The following is a 20681-nucleotide window of genomic DNA, read 5'->3' as shown; positions in this document are numbered from 1 at the left end:
TTGGAGAGAGGACTGCTTTTTCAAAATTTGTCTCAGGGGCCTTTGTTAAATTGATATCACCACCTGTGTTAATTGAATGCCCAAGTTTCTTGGAATTTTTGTAAATGATGTGCTTTATTCTTGTAAAACATCTATGGGCATCACAAGAAAATTATTACAGTAACAATGAGAAATGTAAAGAGAGAAGCAATGCTTTTCTCCTTCTCAAAATCCCAGTCTTGTTCCTCCATAATAAGGAAGGTATTTCACAATCTGCATGTAGAAATGTAAAAAGAAATAATGACCAATCAAGTTTAGGGAGCAGTTTAGATTTAAGAAGATTCTTTTGGGGGATATGAATTGCTTCAGGGATATAATAAACATTGTGTCTTCCTGCCTCTGAAAAATGTAAGCGCACTTAAAAGAATGCCTACAATTTCAAGGAATTCATGGAATCCCCCTGTTTCCTTTCCAGCTCATTCATAAACCCTAAATTAAGAATATCTACTTTAAAGTGACTTTGCAGAAACTCATCCTCTCTACCTAGAATGTTCCAAATCTAAACCAGCAAAATCCAAGAGAATTTTGTAAAGGAACTGCAGTTGCCATGTACATTAAATCATTCACTACCGGATTTACTTAGGCTAAGCATGTTGGACTTCACAGAGGGTAGTTAAAAATTCCAAACTTTAGGCTCTACAGAGGTACTTCCTCATACAGAGATCTCTGACCTCCATCAGGATCTCTTGGAACTGTTCAAGAAATTAATATGAACTGGAGTAACAGTATTCTGGAGCTACTTATTTCACAAGGGCTAGAGGAAATTAATGGGCTGATATATACACTAAAGGGACAGTAGATCGAAAAGGTAGGGATAGAGCCCTGAAGAGGGCCCAGAAGATAAGATTCTTGGTGAGAAGGACTATAAAAAGTCATTAATGAAATAAAAAGTAATTTCATTAAAAATGCAAGATGTTGAGCAAGAAACCTTTAAATGTCTTGATTTTTTTGCTCCTTTCTTGAAGAGTTCCTATTGCAGTGGGCCCCCATTGTCTGTATTGGGTTAAGTTATGATGTAGTTAAGGTCTGAAGGAAAAGTAGGAGGTAAATCAGGTTGAAGGATAGCTAAGGGGAGAAAAGAATTTGTGTTAAAAGATACAGCATGTTCAAAGTCCCTGGTGATAATGGTGAGAGAACATACAATATCCAATAAATAGGGAATAGGCTATTGGTAGAATATATGATTAATTAACTAATGGAAATGATAAAAACTAATTTGGGGTAGTGGTTATTTTTGGGGATGAGAAATGATGGAGGGGGAGGCAATGTAGGAGAGATACACTGAGTGCTTCAACTATTTTGTAATATTGTTTTCCTTAAGCTGGGGAGTGAGTACATGGGAGCTCATATTATATTCATATATATTATAGTACTATAACTCTTTATAATTTTTGTACATCCAAATTTTAATACTAATTTTATTTTTTAAAAATGCCAGCCAGCATGAAGTGAATAGAGAAAAAGAGAGAGAAGAGGAGTAGAGCTGGAGGATTAGAGAAGATATAAGCCAGCATACATGCAGTTTAGTTTAACTAAACTAAAATAGTTTGATGTCTGTTTTTGCAGTGCAGTTTGAATGGAACAATTCTGAAGCTCTGATATTTGCAGTCACTATTTTAGTGTGATCTCAACTATTGCTTATGTTATATTTGTTATTGATGCCAAAGGCTCTTAGCATACAAATACTCTATCTTGGGATAAGTAGGGGTGGGAAGACATTAACCTATCAGTACAAGCAGTCTTCATTTTGCATGGTAGTGTGGGACCATAACAAAAATATACAAGTTGAAACCATGCCAAGTAATTCTAATAATTTTCCCAATGGGAAAAATTACAATTGTTTCATGACCTTTAATTTTTTTCCCCAAAATAGTAAAAATTCTCTTATTGTTGATTATACAGGATAATGAGAAAATAGTAAAACACATTATTTATTCAGCACACTAATTTAAATCATTAGGAATATTGAGAATTAGGGTTTTATTTTTTTGAAAAAATAATCAAGCATACTTTGTACAGTACTTGCCTTCTCCTCATTATAGAAATTATTCCTAAGTGCGAGCATCTTTTCTATGCCTAGTCAGATTGTCATACTTCTATTTCTAAGTTTGGGTCAATTTCTAACAATCTATCCTTTGAGATTTCAATGCCATGAACTATCTCCAAGAGTTTCTTTAATGTGTGTTTTTATTTTTATTTTTTTGCTGGTGTCACTTTCTCTGAGATATCTTCATCCTTTGTACTATAACCACTTGCCTCATTTATTGGCTACATTTACCTTCATCAAGTTCCTCTGGCTGTACATCAGTGGAATCTCTCCAATGCAGGTATTTCCCTGGACAACAATGTCAACGTTCCTATGGTTGGTGATTTCTTCTATATCTTCATTTATATTGTCTTTAAATTTCACTTGCAGTGTTATCACTTTTTGTTTCTTTGTTGTATTTTCATCTCTGTTGGACAATTCCCTCATCTGAGTGTTCAGTTTTATAAAATATCAAGGGAGTTTGTCACTGGGAGATGAAGAGATAACATAGCAACACACCTTGCTGCCTGTGCATAAACTGAATTAACATGTGCAGTGACCAATTACAGGAGGACTTTTAAAGATGTGATGTGACTGGTCACTGATCATGATCCACATCTGTTATTTACATGGCGCTTTGTGGACTGAAGAGCTGGAAATAGAGTTTGTACTACATGCAACTATTCATAGAAAGTATATTGCTGTAACTGAAATTTTAACTGTGTTGTTAGGATACTAATGTAAACTAAACCATGGCAATTGAAATCCTGTACAAAGTGAGTACTGCTTGTATTTATATAATGAATCAGAAAGAGTCTTTCAGGTTGAAGAGAGAAGAGTGAAACAGAGAAGGGTTCTGAGGAAATGAAACACAGGAGAGTAACTAAGGTGGGAAGGAGGGAAAAATTTGGAATCTGTCATTCCCAAAATTGAAATACAACAATGGAAACAGTACCAGATACCTGGTTTGGAGAATGTAGGATGTGATGAGGAGGTGGGGTGAGACAGAGATAAACAGGGACCAGCCAGAGGAAGAGGACTCTCAAGGGAAGAATCAGAGTTTTGCCGGGCTGGCCAAGTGATCATCAATGATTACAGGCAGAATATCTGATAATTTTGAGTTTCCTTTCCTTTCCTATCCTCTGTGCATAATGAATGTTTTATCTATTTTTGCACAAGGAAAATTATTACAAAAAGAATATCTTTATCAAAACAGCCTGTCTGAGTGCCCACTCTTAGGTATTTGTATACATTTTCATGAGAAACCTTCCCATTTCAGGGCAAGCTTGCCAGACATAAGTCATGCCTATAGTTCTGCCAGAAGCTTGGGCTGTGCTGCAGGAGTGTTGGAAATATCTAGATAAGAGTCAGTGAAAAGGTGTGGAAAATGTTAGAAAGAACTGAGAGTACATGCGAAACACTTTGCCCTGCCAGTGAAATGAGTGCGTAAGTAATCCTTCTCTTTAAATTGATGGGGGAGTTTTGGGTTTCACACTTCTTTTTACATTGTAGATGAATCAAGAGCTCCTAGCACCTCTTTGAGTTTGGAAAGAGAGTCTTGCCTGGACATCTCTTCACTGTGTCTGACTGTTCCAATGATGATACAACACTTTAGGAACAGAATGAAAAAGTGTCATGATAAATTAGAATGGATCCAAAACCTGGAACCTAAACACATTCAGGATTTATAAAAATAAGTACTTTGATAAAGGTGAAATATCCTAGCTTTGGGGCCAGGTTATATGCTTCTTGGAAATGACTGTTGCATACATACAAAATCACTATAATAATGTAGTAGGGTTAGCATCCTTTATGGAGTAACTGGTAATTTTGGAGATATCTTCTAGTTTGTGGGAGGTACAAAGCATGATTTATAATTTTGTTATTTCAGTTTCCCAAATTGCAGCCTAATGGTGTAGTAAACTCATTAAAATTGGGTATATTTTTAGACTTGAAAATAAAATGGGTCCAGATCTTACTTCCTTCTTAAGCAGGCCTTGGGAATAAATGGAAACATTTCTACATTTTTCAAAGTTGAGCTTCTTTTCATGGATTCATTAGCATTTGGGGTAGTTTTAGGATTTTTAAACTCAGGATATTTCTGCTATCTGGAATTCCACTGTACGTATTTTGATTTTTAAGAAAAGTAAAACTAACTCATGAAGTTCTTCCTCTCTGTTATATTAGTGACTCTTAGGCTTCATGGTTCTGTCCCCATCATGTTGAAGATGAGTGCCTTCATAAACAGAATGAAAAATTACTTAAGGTCACATGCCTCATACATTCTCATTCGTACTTAACTTTGGGACTCCAAAGGTTTTCTGCCTCATGTTAGGGTGAACCTGAAGTAAACCAGCATTCATGTTGACTCACAGCCCAGGTTCTGTTCTCCTGGCTGGTCTGAAGACTTAAGCTTGAACTGAGGTGGTCTTGCCCTAGTGGTCCCCACACAACTGGTATAGGTAAACAGACCTGTACCAGTTCTCTGAAGGAAGGTCTCAAATTATTCCTAGGTCTCACATTATTCTTACAACTTTTTTTTTTTTGGCAAATATTATGGTCTAAGATAGGCAGGCACACAAGTAAATAAGATACCATCATCAATTACCAGCAGGAACAACATCAATTACTAGCAGGAACAACAGAAAAAAGCAAGAATTCATGACTTCATATAGTAGAATTATCAGACATATCATAAAATAACCATGTTTAATAAGTTTGAATAAGTAAAATAAGAGCTTAAAATACATAAGCATTTAAATAAACCTTACAAAATAGCATAATTAACATTTAAAAAGGTAGAATTTATAGATTTGAAAAGAACAAAATTAAAAACTTAAGGAAGGATTTAAGAGAAATTAAACTTAGCTGAATGTATTAATATATTGGGAGATATATTACAAGAAATTTTTAATGTATCAGGGAGATACAGAAATATCTAAAGTACAAAAGAGAGGGTAAGATATATAGATACAGTGAGATGGACTAATGCAGAATTAATTGAAATATGATGTAATTATACTTTATGTAACTTAATTAAATTTAATTTTATGCATATGTAATTTAAAAGTTTCTAGTAGACATACTAAAAAGGTAAAATGAAATGGGTAAAATTAATTGTAATATTATATTTTATTTAAACCAGTATATCCAAAATATCATTTGGTAAGTAATCAAGATAAAAAAAATTACAAGATATTCTACATTATTTTTTCGTACCAAGTCTTTAAAATCTGGTATTAATTGATACATCATGGGAAACGGACTTGGCCCAGTGGTTAGGGCGTCCGTCTACCACATGGGAGGTCCGCGGTTCAAACCCCGGGCCTCCCTGACCCGTGTGGAGCTGGCCCATGTGCAGTGCTGATGTGCGCAAGGAGTGCCGTGCTACACAGGGGTGTCCCCGGCGTAGGGGAGCCCAACGCGCAAGGAGTGCGCCCGTGAGGAGAGCCGCCCAGCGCAAAAGAAAGTGCAGCCTGCCCAGGAATGGCACCGCCCACACTTCCCGTGCCACTGACAACAACAGAAGCGGACAAAGAAACAAGATGCAGCAAATAGACACAGAGAACAGACAACCAGGGGAGGCGAGGGGAAATTAAATAAATAAAATAAATCTTTAAAAAAATAAAATTTGATACATCATATCTCTATTAGTTAGGAGTTGCCATGTTTTAAGTGCACAGTAGACATGTGTGGCTAGTGTTTCCATATTGAACAGTGCAGGTCTAGCATACATTTAATAATGAAGAAAAAGTGAGAGAAAATGGAGTAAAGGTAGTATTTGAAGAGAGAGTGATTTTAAATTGTTCAGAAATGATTGAAGACATCAATACATAAATTCCAGGAGCCAAATGAATATCAAGCAGGATAAAAAACAAATTCACACCTACATGCACCATAGTGAAGTGGCAGAAAAACAAAGGCAAAGAGAAAATCTTAAAGCAGTCAAAAGAAAGAGATGACTTGAAATGCTTGAGAGTGAGAACTGATTTGTCAACAGCAACCACCTCAAGCAAGAAGATAGGGATGAGATATCTTTGTGATGATGAAATAAAATAACTGTCAACTAAAATTCTCTACCAACTGAAAGCTTATTTCAACAAAAAAGGATGAGTTAATGACATTTATGTCCAATAAAAAGTGAGAAAGAAGAACACCAGCAGACTCTCATTTAAGAAAACTCTCAAGGAAATTCTGAAGATTATATATACTTCGGGTAGAAGGAAATGATCCAAGATGAAAGTTTAAAGATGCAAAAAATAATAAAGAGCAAAAGCTGTGATGAATATATGATTATTATCAGTGAATACTGATTGTATAATATAATAATAACAATATATTAAAAATAAACTTTATTGAGATACAATATCATATAACTTGGGAGAGGATAAAGGATGTTCAAGTGTTTGTAGGAACTTGTGCTATATAAGAAGTGGATAAAGGCATTGATAAAAACTAGATTTTAATTAATTAAGGATGACATTAAAATTTTTAGTGATCACTAAAAGCATAGAAAAAATACTATATATTTTACTTTCCAAGCCAGTAGAGGAGTAAAAATTTAACAAAATTAAGGGTAGAAGGGGAAAAAACACAAACTGGTGGGCCAAGTATAAAGTAAACAGTGGATTTAATGTACTATTAATAATTACACTAATTGTAAATGGATTAACATTTTCCATTAAAAGGTAAATATCAGATTTTAAAAACATAAATAACAACATGATATTTATGAGATGCATCTAAAGCACATAACTATAGAAAGGTTTAAAAAAATGATGAAAAATGATGCACTATGCCAACGTTAGCCAGATAAAAATGGAACTATCTATATTAGTATCAGATGAAATAACTCCAAAGTAAAAAGCAGAGATAACAGGGGTAACTTTATAATGATAAAGCTTAACTCACCAGAAAGATATATCATTAAAAATTATATATGCTCTTAGCTACATTGCTTGAAAAAAACATGAAGCAAAAATTAAAAGAACCAAAAGTCAAAGCAGACTAGTCTACAAAAACAGAGTAAGAATATAACACATATCTCACAGTACTTGATAGATCAGGCATACACCATAATCAGTAAAGATGTAGAGGATTTGAGCATTATTTACAACCTTCATCTAATGGGCATAAGTAAAACATTGTACCCAAGAACTTAAGGATACATGCCCTTTTCAAAAAGATACGGAATGTTTATAAAATCTGTCCACATATATTGCACCATAAAGCAAAGTCTCAACTTATAATCTCAGAGAATTTATTCTAGCGATCATGATATTAAAAAAAAAAATTAAAGAAAGGATGATTAGAAAACCTCTATATATTTTAAATAGAAAAAAAATTTCTACATAACTAATGGGTCAAAGAAGAAATCTTAATGGAAATAGAAAAGTATTTTAAATAAATGATAATAAAATACTACATATCCAAACATCTGTTATTCAGTTACAGCCATGATTAAAGGGGAAAATATATCCTCAAAATGAACATATAAGGAAAAGGAAGGGCACAAAATAATGAGTTAAGCATCATTTAAAATAAGCTAGAAAAAGAACAGCAGACTAAATCTAAGCAAAGTAGAAGAAAATATTTTTGTAGCTCCCCTTAGCAAATTAAGGGAGTTCCAGTATTTTCCTAATTTTTTACCATATTTTATCATGAGTGGATGCTGAAATTTATTAAATATTTTTCTGCATTTATTAATGTTTATATGGACTTTTCACTTGAATCCATGAATGTGGTTAATTACAGCAACAGATTTTCTTACATTAAATCCACTTTGAATTCCTGCAATAATTTCAACTTGATCATGATGTATTTTTCTTTTTGAGATTATTGATTACATGTGCTAATGATTTGTGTAGAGTTTTCTGCATTTATGGTTATAGATAAAATGAGACTGTGGTGTTTCTCATATTTTACCATCCTTATCAAATTTTGTTATCAAGGTTTTGTGAGAATCATAAAATTAATTGGGAATATGGTCTCCTTTTTATTATCTAAAGAGTTTTAGGAAGTTCTAAGTATTTTCCCTTGAATATTTTGTAGAACCTTCTGGTGAAACTAAGTGGCCTTGAATTTTCTTTGTGGGGAGAGTTTGGATTATTCATTCATGTTCTTTGATAGTTATAGGACAACTTATTCTTCTTATTTCTTTTTGAATCAGTGTTTTTAACATCTTAATTTTATTGATATATATTGATAAAGTAAAAATCCATCCAAAGTACACCATCAATGGTATTCAGTATAATCACATAGTTATCCATTCATCACTTCAATCATTTTTAGAGCATTTTCATTATTCTAATAATAATAATAATAATAAACAAAAACAAGCAAATAAACCAAAAAAAAACTCTCATCATCTCTCAATCACTCTATGATTCCCATGCTTACACAGCTGCTATTCTATTTGTCTTTCAATGTTTATTTGTATTTATATTTTGTAAACACAGTTTTATATATGCAATATTACCCTTATTCATATTTTACACAAGGTTTCATTATGCTATACAATCCCACGTTGCATTTCTTAACTTTCCTTCTAATAATATACATGACCTTAAACTTACCATTTCAACCACTGTCATACCTATATAATAGCTCTGCTAATTGCAAACACCTTGATGTGCTCTCACCATTTCTATGCATTTCCAAAGATTCAACAACAACCCACAGCTTTTCATTCTCTACCTTCATTCTCTTTTCTGTGACCTATATTCTAATTAACTCTATGAGTTTACACAATCTAGTTCATAATAGCACAATCATACAGTATTTGTCCTTTTGTGTCTAACTTGCTTCACTCAACATAATGTCCTCCAGTTTCATCCATGTTGTCATATGCTTCACGACTTCATTTCTTCTTACCACTGCATAATATTCCATCATGTGTATATACCACAATTTGTTGATCCAGTCTACAGTTGATAGACATCTGGGTTGTTTCCATCTTTTGGCAATTGTGAATAATGTTTCTATGAATATTGGTTTGCAAATGTCTGTCTGTATCTCTGCTTTCAGTTCTTCTGGGTATATACCCAGTAGTGGTATTGTGAGTCACATGGCAAGTCTATATTCAACTACTTTAGGAACTGCTAAACAGTCTTCCAAGTTGTTCTATCATTCTACATTCCCACCAACAGTGAATAAATATTCCTATCTCTCCACATGCTCTCCAAAACTTACACATTTCCAACTTTTTAATAGTGGCCATTCTAATAGGTATGAAATGATATCTCATTGTAATTTTGATATGCATTTCCCTAATTCAGGGGTTCTTAACCAGGAGTCAGTGAGCTTGAATTGAAATTCCAAAAAACATTATTCTTGTGGGGATGTGTTTGTGTGGGTGTGATAAGTTTATTAAATAATACACAGTATAGTATGGACTTAGTAAGGGGTCTGTGGAACAAAAATGTTAAGAACCCCTGCCGTAATTACTAGTGATGTTGAACATTTTTCATATGTTTTTGCAATTTGTATTTCCTCTTTGGATAATTGTCTTTTCAAGCCTTTTGCCCATTTTCTAATACTGTAGTTTGTCTTTTTATTGTTGAGTTGTATGATCTCTTTATATATCATGAATATTAAATCCTTATCAGATCTATAATTGCCAAATATTTTCTCCCATTGAGTCAGGTGCCTTTTCACCCTTTTGAAAAAGTGCTTTGAGGTATGGGAGTGTTTAATTTTGAGGGGGTCTCATTTATCTGTTTTTTCTTTCATTGCTTATGCTTTGTGTATAAGATTTAAGAAACTACAGCCTACCACAAGATCTTGAAGATGTTTTCCTACATTTTCTTCTAGGAGTTTTATGGTTGTGGCTTTTATATTTAGGTCCTTGATCCATTTTGAGTTAATTTTTGTAAAACGTATGAGATCGGGGTCCTCTTTCTTTTGGATATGGATATCCAGTTCTGCCAGCACCATTTGTTGAATAGACTGTTCTGGTCCAGCTGGGAAGGCTTGAAAGCCTTGTCAAAAATCACTTGACTGCAAATGTGAGGGTCTGTTTCTGAGTTCTTGATTCAGTTCCATTGGTCTCTCTGTCTTTAGGCCAGTACCATGCTGTTTTTTTTTTTTTATTGACTTTGTAATAATATTACATTAAAAATATATATGTGAGGTCCCATTCAACCCCACCCCCCCACCGCCCCTCTCCCCCCCCCAACAACACTCGTTCCCATCATCATGACACATCCATTGGATTTGGCAAGTACATCTTTGGGCATAGAGGTGCAATGGACACAACCAATCCATGCTGTTTTTAACATTGTAGCTAAGTAATATGCTTTAAAGTCAACAAGTGAGAGTCCTCCAACCTTGTTCTTCAATTTTAAGACATTTTTGGTTATTTTGGGCCCTTACCCTTCCAAATAAATTTGATAATTGGCTTTTCTATTTCTACCAAAAAGACTTTTGGGATTTTTATTGGGATTGTGTTGAATCTGTAAATCAGTTTGGGTAGAATTGTCCCCTTAAGGATATTTAGTCTTCCATTCCATGAACATGGAATGTCTTTTATTTATTTAAGTCTTCCTCAATTTCTTTTGAGCAATGTTTTGTAGTTTTCTGAATACAGGTCCTATTTGTCCTTGGTTAAGTTTATTCCTAAATATATGATTCTTTTAGTTGCTATTATAAAAGGATTTTTTTTTCTGATTTCTTCCTTGGATTGAACATCACTAGTGTAAAGAAATGCTATTGGTTTTTGCATATTAATCTTGTATTCAGTCACTTTGCTGAGCTTATCTATTAATTCTAGTAACTTTATTGTGGATTTTTCAGGATTTTCTACATATAAGATCATGTCATCTGTGATTAGTGCAAGTTTTATTTCTTCCTGTCCTATTTGGGTGCTTTTTATTTCTTTATCTAGCCTAATTACTCTATCTAGAACTTCTAGCACAATATCAAACAACAGTGGTGACAGTGGGCATCCTCATCTTGTTCCTGATCTCTACGAGAAAGCTTTCAGCCTTTCACTGTTGACTAAATGCTAGCTGTAGATTTTTCAAACATGCACTCTACCATATTGAGAGAGCTTCCTTCTATTACTATCTTTTGGAGTGATTTATCAAGAAAGGGCACTGTATTTTATCAAATGCCTTTTCTGAATCAATTGAGATGATCATGTGATTTTTCTTCAATTTATCAATGTGGTGTATTACACTAATTGACTTTCTTGTGTTGAACCACTCTTGCATACTTGGATAAAACCCACTTGATCATGGTGTATAATTCTTTTAATGTGCTTTTGGATTCAGTTTGCAAGATTTTCTTGGGAATTTTTGCAAGAATATTCATTAGGAATATTGGCCTGCAATTTTCTTTCTTCACAGTATCTTTTTCTGGTTGGTGATGCTGACTTCGTAGAATGAGTTTGGTAGCATTCTTGCTTGGTCAATTTTTTGGAAGAGCTTGAGCAAGATTGCTATTAGATTTTGTTTGAATGATTGGTAGAAGTCATCTGTGAATCCATCTGGTCCTGGGCTTTTTCTATTTGGGACGTTTTTGATAACTGTTTCAATCTCTTCATTTGTGATTGGTTTCTTGAGGCCTTCTATTTCTTCCGGGGTCAACGTAGGTGGTTCATGTGTTTCTGGGAATTTGTCCATCTTGTCTGCAATTGTCTAGTTTTTTGGCATATCGTTGTCATAGTAACTTCTTATGATCTCTCTTATTTCTGTGGGGTCAGTTGTAATGCTCCCCCTCCCACTTTTGATTTTATTTATTTGCATCACCTCTTTTTTCTTTGTCAGTCTAGCTAGCAGTTTGTCAATTTTGCTGATCGTGTCAAAGACTCAACTTTTGGTTTTGTTGATTCTATCTGTTGATTTCTTTCTTCTTGATTTCATTTATTTCTCCTCTGATCCTTACTATTTCTTTCCTTCAGCTTGGTTTGGGATTAGTTTGCTCTTCTTTTCCTTGTTCCAAGGTGTGCAGTTAGACTTTAAATTTTAGCTCTTTCTTTTTTAATGTAAACATTGAAGCCTATAAATTTCTCTCTCAGCACTGCCTTTGCAGTGTCCCATAGGTTTTGATATGTTGTGTTCTCACTTTCATTCATCTCAAGATTTTCTGAATTCTCTTGCAATTTCTTCTTTGACCCACTGATTATTTAATAGTGTGTTGTTTAACCTCCATATATTTATTGATTTTCCCCTTATTCTGTCCACTATTGATTTCCAGCTTCATTCTGTTATGATCAGAGAAAGTGTTTTGCATAATTTCAAACTTTTTAAATCTGTGAACTTTTGTCTTGTGACCCACCATATGCTCAATTTTGGAGAAGGATCCATGAGCACTTGAAAACAATATATATCTGGCTGTTTGGGGTACAAAGCTCTATAGATGTCTGTTAGGTCTACATCATTTATCAAAATATTCAAGCTCTCAATTTCTTTATTTATTCTCTCCAGATGTCCTAGTGATGTCCTGAAGTCTCCAACTATTATTGAAGGGACATCTATTTCTCTTCACTTTTGCCAATGTGTAACTCATGTATCTTGGGACAGTCATGTTAGGTGCATAAATATTCTGTATAGTTATTTCTTCTTGGTGAATTGCCCCTTTTATTAATATATAATGACCTTTTCCATCCCTTGTACTAGTTTTGTATTTAAATCCATTTTGTCTGATATTAGTATTGCTACTCCAGCTCTTTTTTGGTGACTATTTGCATGGGTTATCTTTTTCCAAACTTTCATTTTTAACCTGGTTGTTTCCTTACATCTGAGATGAGTCTCTTGTAGACAGCATATCAACAGTTCATTTTTAAAAATTCATTCTATTAGTTTATGCCTTTTGATTCAAGAATTCAAGCCAGTAATGTTCGGTGTTATTACTGTAAAGGTATTACTTACTTCTTCTATTTTGCCCTTTGGTTTTCTGTTGTCATATCTTGCTATTGTCTGTCTTTTCACCCCTTAATTTGCCATTTTTAATAATGTTCATTTTTACACTCTTCTCCAGGTCTCTCACTCTTGTTTTTTCCCTTTAGGCTGTACCCCTCCCTTTAGGATCTCTTATAATTCTGGCCTTTTGGTTATATACTCTATCAGTTTTTGTTTGTCTCTGAAGACTTTGAACTCTCCCTCATTTTTGAAGAACAGTTTTGTCAGACACAGAATTCTTGATTGGAGCATTATGGGAAGATGGTCAACAATTAGGCAGATGAGACTTAGATCTCACTAAAACAACAGAGGAAAAGTCAGAGACTGCCCTGGGAACCTGCTTTGGGGTACAGGAAACCAGGACAATGCTTCACAACTTCTAGAAGAGTAAGAGTCAGAGAGATGAAGAAGCCAAAACAGCTAATTGTGTTATTAAACCTCCAGGCTGCTGGGAAGGGCTCTCCTCCCTGCCCTTGCCCCCCACCCAAGATGTTAAGTGAGGTTAAAGCTCCCGGCAAATTGTATCTAATTGAGAGCAGAGCAGACGTCTACCTCCATGCTAAGATGCTCTGAATCATCTAGGAGGGTACTGGACAGATAGAGAAACCAGGGGAAAATCACGGGTTGCTTACCTCTGTGGAAGTGGCACACAGACCCAGCCCTCAGGTGGGTAGACTAGGTGGAGCTCCTAGCCCCCTGCTCCAAATGGTAGTGTGAGAACAGATTCCCTGTGTGGAAGGGGGGTCTGAGAGGGTGGAGAGTGATTTCTTTGCAGTGAGTTTAGGCAGCTGGATCCCCCTTGAATATTGTAAGGGGCCCCAACTCGACAGAGAGAGGGAAGGGGGATCTCTTCAGGCAGGTGTTCATGCCCAGCTGCCTAGGTAAAGAGAAGAATTACATCAGAGAGGAGGCAGCACCCACTGCAGGCAATCTAACCTGCCAGAGGGAAGAGGGGCAGATAGCCTTCTGAGAGGCTCATTAACCTAGGGGAGCGTAATAGCTCAGTGGAAGAAGGGGTCGCTGGTTTGTTTCCTGGCTCTTCCTTGGGAGGTGGTCCACCAGGTTATCAGGCATCCAGCTGAAACTTTATGACAGGGAACATATAGGCATTCTCTTTGAATTAGCTTTTCTTGGATCTCTCCTTTTTTTTTTTTTTTTTTTTTAAGGAGGATGGAATCCCTCGTTTTAAATTTCCCTTATTTTACTCACTCTAAACCCAGTTCAAAACTTGCAGAGGGCAGGCTGCAGGGTGAGTGACTGATGAACACCAGCAGCCTGAGGACATTTTTAGGCATCTAAGAGAGAAGGCTGTTTTTCTGTGTTTATTTATTTATTTATTTTTGTTTTTCTGTCTCCTTTTTTAAAAATGAGTCACTGCTCTCTTTTTTCTTGCTTGTTATGTTTCCCCTTCTTTTGTTTCTCTACTTGCTTGTTTTACTTTTCTTTTTTTCTTTTGTTTACCGATTTACTTTACCTATGCCCTTTATTTTCTCTCCTTCATCTTTATATCTCTTGTTTTCTGTTCTTTCCTCTTTTATTTGGTCTTCAATTTTTCTTGATTTTATTTCTCTCTCCTTTTTTCTCTGTTTACTTTCTTTTTTGCTTTTTTCTTTTCTCTTTCCTTTTCCCCTCTTCTCACCATTCCAGACTTTTAATTCATTCTATATACTTTTCTCTATCCTGTTTCTTGTTTCATTGTTTCTATTCCACTTTACTAATTTTATTCCTCTGTGCTTCTTACTTGTGTTAATTTTTCAATTTCTTAGGTCTTGTATGGTTGCTCTCCTACCTTTTACTATTATTACCACTATTATTCATTTTCTCTTCTTATCTCTTTCCTTTACATTGATCCTAATTTTTTCTTTCAAAGGAGCATAGACAACAACAAGGAAAGAGAATAAGAGGAAAGAAGTGTCAAAGTGAATCCTTACCACACACACAAAAACAACAACAAAATAAAAGCATAGTATCGAGAAAGAAGATAATCAGCTGAATAAATCAATCAAGATAAATAGATGCCAAGACACCAACAAAAAATTACAAGTCATACTAAGAAACAGGAAGACAAAGCTCAGTCCAAAAAATAAACTAAAAACCAGGAGGAGATACAGAACATGGAACAACTGATTAGAGATGTCCAAACAAATACCATGAATCAACTTAATGACGTTAAGGAAGAGATTAAGGATATTAAGAAGACACTGGAAAAATATACTGAAGAAATTGTTAACATACATAAAAAGAAAATGGATATAATGGTGATAAATGGCACAAACCAAGAAATCAAAAATACACTGGAAGCACACAATAGCAGATTTGAACAGGCAGAAGAAAAAAATCAGTGATCTGGAAGACAGTACATCTGAAATCAAACAGATAGATAAAAAGATAGAAAAAATTCAACAGGGACTTAGAGATTTGTGTTGAGATCAGTTCAGCTATAGGGTCGCTCAAAGTGAAAGCAATACTGAACTTACAGAAATAAAGGACAAAGAGAAAGGCACAAGAGAGGAGATAAAGATGTGACCAGGGGACTCACAGCTTCTGGAACTGAGAGCCTCAACCCTAGTTTTCACCTCGTATTTATTGGAAACTACAAAGCAGCTTTTTGCAATCAGAATTGCAACATCTACAATAGAACAGGTGTAACATTTACAATAAGGAACAGGTAAGCCAGTTTCCCACAACAGATTTGAATGAAAACATGAAATGCAGAAACATACACATTATAGGCATCCCAGAGAGAGAAGAGAAGGGAAAAGGGGCAGAAGGAGTGTTGGGGGAAATAATGGCTGAAAACTTCCCAACCCTATTGAAGGAGATGGATGTACATGTCCAGGAAGTACAGCACACCTCAAACAGTATAAATCCTGCCAGGCCTACTCCAAGACACATACTTGCCAAATTGTCCAATGCTCAAGACAAAGACAGAATACTGAAAGAAGCAAGAGAAAAGAGAACCAACACACAAGGGAAGCTCATAAGATTACGTGATGATTTCTCATTTGAAACAATGGAGGCAAGAAGGCAGTGGTATGATATAGTTAAGGTATTAAAAGAAAAAACATCCAGTCAAGAGTTCTCTATCCAGCAATGTTGACATTCAAAAATGAGAGAGAGCTCTAAATATTCACAGATAAACAGAAATTAAGAGTATAGGTCAATAAGAAACCCACACTTCAATATATACTAAAAGAAGTTCTGCAGGTGGAAAGGGAAAAATAGGAGAGAGTTGGAGGAGAGTGTGAGAACAACTAAAAATATAAAAAGAGAAATAAAAACAACATATAGCATACATAAACCTAAAGAAAATATGGCTAATGTAAGTAACTCCTTGAGAGTAATAATACTGAATGCTAATGGGTTAAACTCACCAGTTAAGAGACATGGATTGGCAGAATGGATAATGAAATATGACCCATCCAAATGCTGTCTACAAGAAACCCACTTTAAACCCCAGGATGCAAGAAAGCTGAAAGTGAATGATTGGGAAACAATTTTACAAGCAAACAGTAATCTAGAAGGGTGGGATTAGCTGTACTAATATCAGACAAAATAGACTTTAAATGCAAAACAGAATTCTTGATTTCCAGTTTTTCTCTTTCAGTACCTTAAATACATCATAACACTTTCTTCTCACCTCCACCATTTCTAATGAGAGGTCAGAGCATTTAATTTTATTGAGGTCCCCTTGTATGCAATGCTTTGCTTTTCTCTTTCTGCTATCAGAGTCTTTTTTTAATTATTATTATTGATTTTTAAAAAATATTACATTAAAAAAATATGAGGTCCCATTCAACCCCACCGCCCCCACCCCACCACTCCCCCCACAGCAACACTCTCTCCCATCATCATGACACATCCATTGCATTTGGTAAGTACATCTCTGGGCATCGCTGCACCTCATGGTCAATGGTCCACATCATAGCCCATACTCTCTCACGTTCCATCCAGTGGGCCCTGGGAGGATCTACAATGTCTGGTAATTGTCCCTGAAGCACCACCCAGGACAACTCCACGTCCCGAAAATGCCTCCACATCTCATCTCTTCCTCCCATTCCCCGCACCCAGCAGCCACCATGGCCACTTTTCCCATACCAATGCCACATTTTCTCTGTGGACCTTGGATTGGTTGTGTCCATTGCACATCTATGTCAAGAGGGGGCTTAGATTCCACATGGATACTGGATGCAATCCTCCTGCTGATTAATTGGACTTACCCCACTCAGCTAACATGGAGTTGAAGAATGTCAACCACCACACCATGGAGAATCTTTTCTTTATCTCTGGTATTTGTCATTCTGAATAGCAGATGTCTTGAGATAGGCTATTTGGATTTACTCTGTTTGGGGTGCTTTATCCTTCTTGGATATTGATATTTATGTCTTTTATAAGGCCTGGAAAGTTTATGGTCATTATTTCCTCAAATATTCTGTCTGCCCCTTTCCATCCTTTTCCCCTTCAGGAACACTGGTAGTATGTATGTTTGTGTATTTTCTGTTGTCATTCAATTCCCTGAGACTCTGTTCCATTTTTTCTATCCTCTTCTCTTTCCATTCTCCTGTCCTTTCCACTTTGAATGTTCTGCATTCAAAATCACTAATTCTGCCTTTCAGCAATTCAAATCTGCTCTTATGTGCCTCCAATATATTTTTTATTTCATCCATCATGTCTTTCATTCTCATAAGCTCTGTTAGTTTTCTTTGTAGGCTTTCAAACTGTTCTTCATGCTCACCCAGTGTCTTCTTAATATCACTTATCTCTTTAGTCATATTTTCTTTCAATTCTTTCAAATGATTTAGGAGAGTTCTGTGATTATCATTGATTAATTGCCTTAAATAGTGTATCTCTTTAGAATATTCGGTTTGCTCCTTTGGCTGGGCCATCTCTTCCTGTTTCTTAGTATGGCTTGTAATTTTTTTGCAGATATCTAGGCACATGAATATATTTGTGAATTTACTCTTATGGCCAAAATCTCTCTCTTGCATCACAGCTCTTCTTTGATATTTGGTTCAACTTATTCTAAGTCTTTAAAATTCTTCCTTCTCTTTTGTGTTCCAAGCTTAGGTTTTCAAAATTCAGCCAGGGACTTACTAATGGTGCATAGATTTTTTTCCCCCAGGAGTTCAGTTTAAGAGTGACCAAAAAGCAGTTTTGTCTATGCAATTTCCAGACTGGCCAGCAGATGGCATTCATCAGCACATCTTTCCAAGGAGGTGTTTTTTCAATCTCTGCTTTCCTGTTTTGGGCTGACTAGAGTCAAGATTCAAGGCAGGCTTTGCTGGTAGAATTCATTGAAGTGAAGCCCACTAAGTCCCCCTCCCTTGTGCCTTGTAACAGCTGACAGGGAAGATGTCTATTCCCCTCTCTGTCAGCTGCAATGAGTCAGGAGTTTTATCTCAGCTTATTATCTTCTGGGTGGGGGTTGGATGCTCTTCCCAGCCACCATGGGTGTTTTGTAACTCATGTTGCGACTGTTTCAGGTTCTTCTTCTCTCTGTCCCTCACCCTCCTGAGACTTGTGTAGCACTGTCCTGTTCTGCTGATTCCCAAAACATGACCCTCAGACAGCTTTTGGCACTTTCTCCTTTGTTTTTGTGAGAGATTTGAGCCTCGCCTGCCTACTCCAATGCCATGTTCCCAGAACCATCCACCTGAATCAGTTTTGATGAGGTATATTTTGTAAGCTTTTGTCTAAATTCTGAAATGTGTAACAGAAAATCATTGATAATATTTTCATATGTTAAGTGTCCACAGGATCTTTTATAATGTTACTCATTCATTTTTATATTGATTATCTCACTTAATCTTTACAATAAACTTATGAGGTAGATACTATAAATGAGGAAACTTAGGCACTGAAAACTTAATTCATATGTTTATTAATGGATGGAATTAGATTTTAATCCAGGCAGCTGGATTTCCTGGGCTCATAACCATTATGTTATAATCTCTCCATCATGAAAAATCACAGTAATGCCATTACAAAGACCTGAGAAACTATGGTTTTAGTAGCATTGGCTGTGGTGGTTTGGAACTATCTACCTCAGAAATACATGCTCTTAATCTTAATTCATTTCTGTACTCTTTACCCATTGTAAATAGGACCTTTTGAATGCCTAACTCAATCAGGATGGGTCTTAATCTTACTGAAGTCCTTTATAAACAGAATGAAATTCAAACAGAGTGAGAAAGTCACAGGAAACAAAAAGCTGAAGGTCAGTGGAACACAAAAGAGAAGGAAGAAGCTAGGAGAGGCCACCATATGACAGAGGAGCCAAGGACAAAGGATCACTCACAGCCAGCCCAAGAACACCAGTCTTCAGGAAGAAATCATTGCCTTGATGAAACCTTGATTTGGGCTACTCCTAGCCTCAAAAACTTGGTCGAATAAGTGCCAATGCTTAAGCCAATCTATTGCTTGATATTTGCTTTAACAATGATGGAACTAAAACATGGGATTTATGTAACTTTATATTTTTATTAATGGTCCATAAAAAATTAACTTAACTAGTTGGATCATAGTTCTAAGGATGTCAGTGTTATAAAACCTATCCTTGGATGGACAAGTTTGTTTTAACCAATTAACTTTGTCCAAGCTTACAGCACTGCGATAGCTTTGCCATATTACAATTATAGGGGTTTGTTTACAAGAGGAATTGATAGAGCCCAGTTTCACTCCTAGAAAGAATAAGAAAGTATATCTTCACTGTTAAAGCACTGGACCAAGTCGCCATCATTGTGTGCCTGAGCTTCTGCAGTAATTTACAATTGGTCTCCTTTTGATTTATTTTCTATAGAGAAGTCAATATTTTACTTTAAAAACATAAACCATGCCATGTATATCTTGCTTATAAACCTTCCTTTAGGGGTAGTATTTTATAATTTATTATGCTTTTTTTTTCTTTTATTACTAAAGAGACAACCTTTGCCCTAGTCTTCCCTAGACACCCACCCCATTAAGACGATATTAGGACTTATTACAGAAAGAATCACTGGGGTTGAAAAGGAGGTTGGGGGGATTAGATAACAAAATAAAGGAAGCCAATAAGTGGTAAATTAACGAGTAGATTATCCCCCTGTGGGTAACTGTGGCTCTGTCTTACTGGAGGCTTCTTGGCAAATACATATAACTTACTCAGAGTTGTCCCAATTGAAGTTGAGGTGTATAGGTTATTATCCACTCTCAATTGACAGTTAGTTATGTCACAATTACTGCAACTTCTCATTTATGTTTATCACTGGGCAAAGAAATGCAAAGACCCATCCATGGATTATTTATTTGTTTTTTTAAAGATTTATTTTATTTATTTCTCTCCCGTGTTCCCCCCCGGTTGTCTGCTCTCTGTGTCCATTTGCTGTGTGTTCTTCTGCATCCACTTGCATTATCAGATGGCACCAGGAAACTGCATCTGTTTTTTTGTTGCATCATCTTGCTGCATCAGGCTGCACTTTTTTCACATGGGGCAGCTCTCCTTGCGGGGTGCACTCCTTGCGTATGGGGCACCCCTACATGGGGGTGCCCCTGCATGGCACAGCACTCCTTGTGCATGGCAGCACTGTGTGTGGGTCAGCTTACCACATGGGTCAGGAGGCCCTGGGTATCGAACCCTGGACCCTCCATATGATAGGTGGACGCTCTATCAGTTGAGCCATGTCCTCTTCCCAGTGCATTATTAATATACTCTTCCCTGTCTCCTTTATCTAGAAGCAACA

The sequence above is a fragment of the Dasypus novemcinctus genome, chromosome 22 (genome assembly GCF_030445035.2).
Source record: "Dasypus novemcinctus isolate mDasNov1 chromosome 22, mDasNov1.1.hap2, whole genome shotgun sequence".
Taxonomy (NCBI): Eukaryota; Metazoa; Chordata; class Mammalia; order Cingulata; family Dasypodidae; genus Dasypus; species Dasypus novemcinctus.
The sequence above is the reverse complement of the archived record's forward strand: the minus strand, read 5'-3'. Positions refer to the sequence as shown.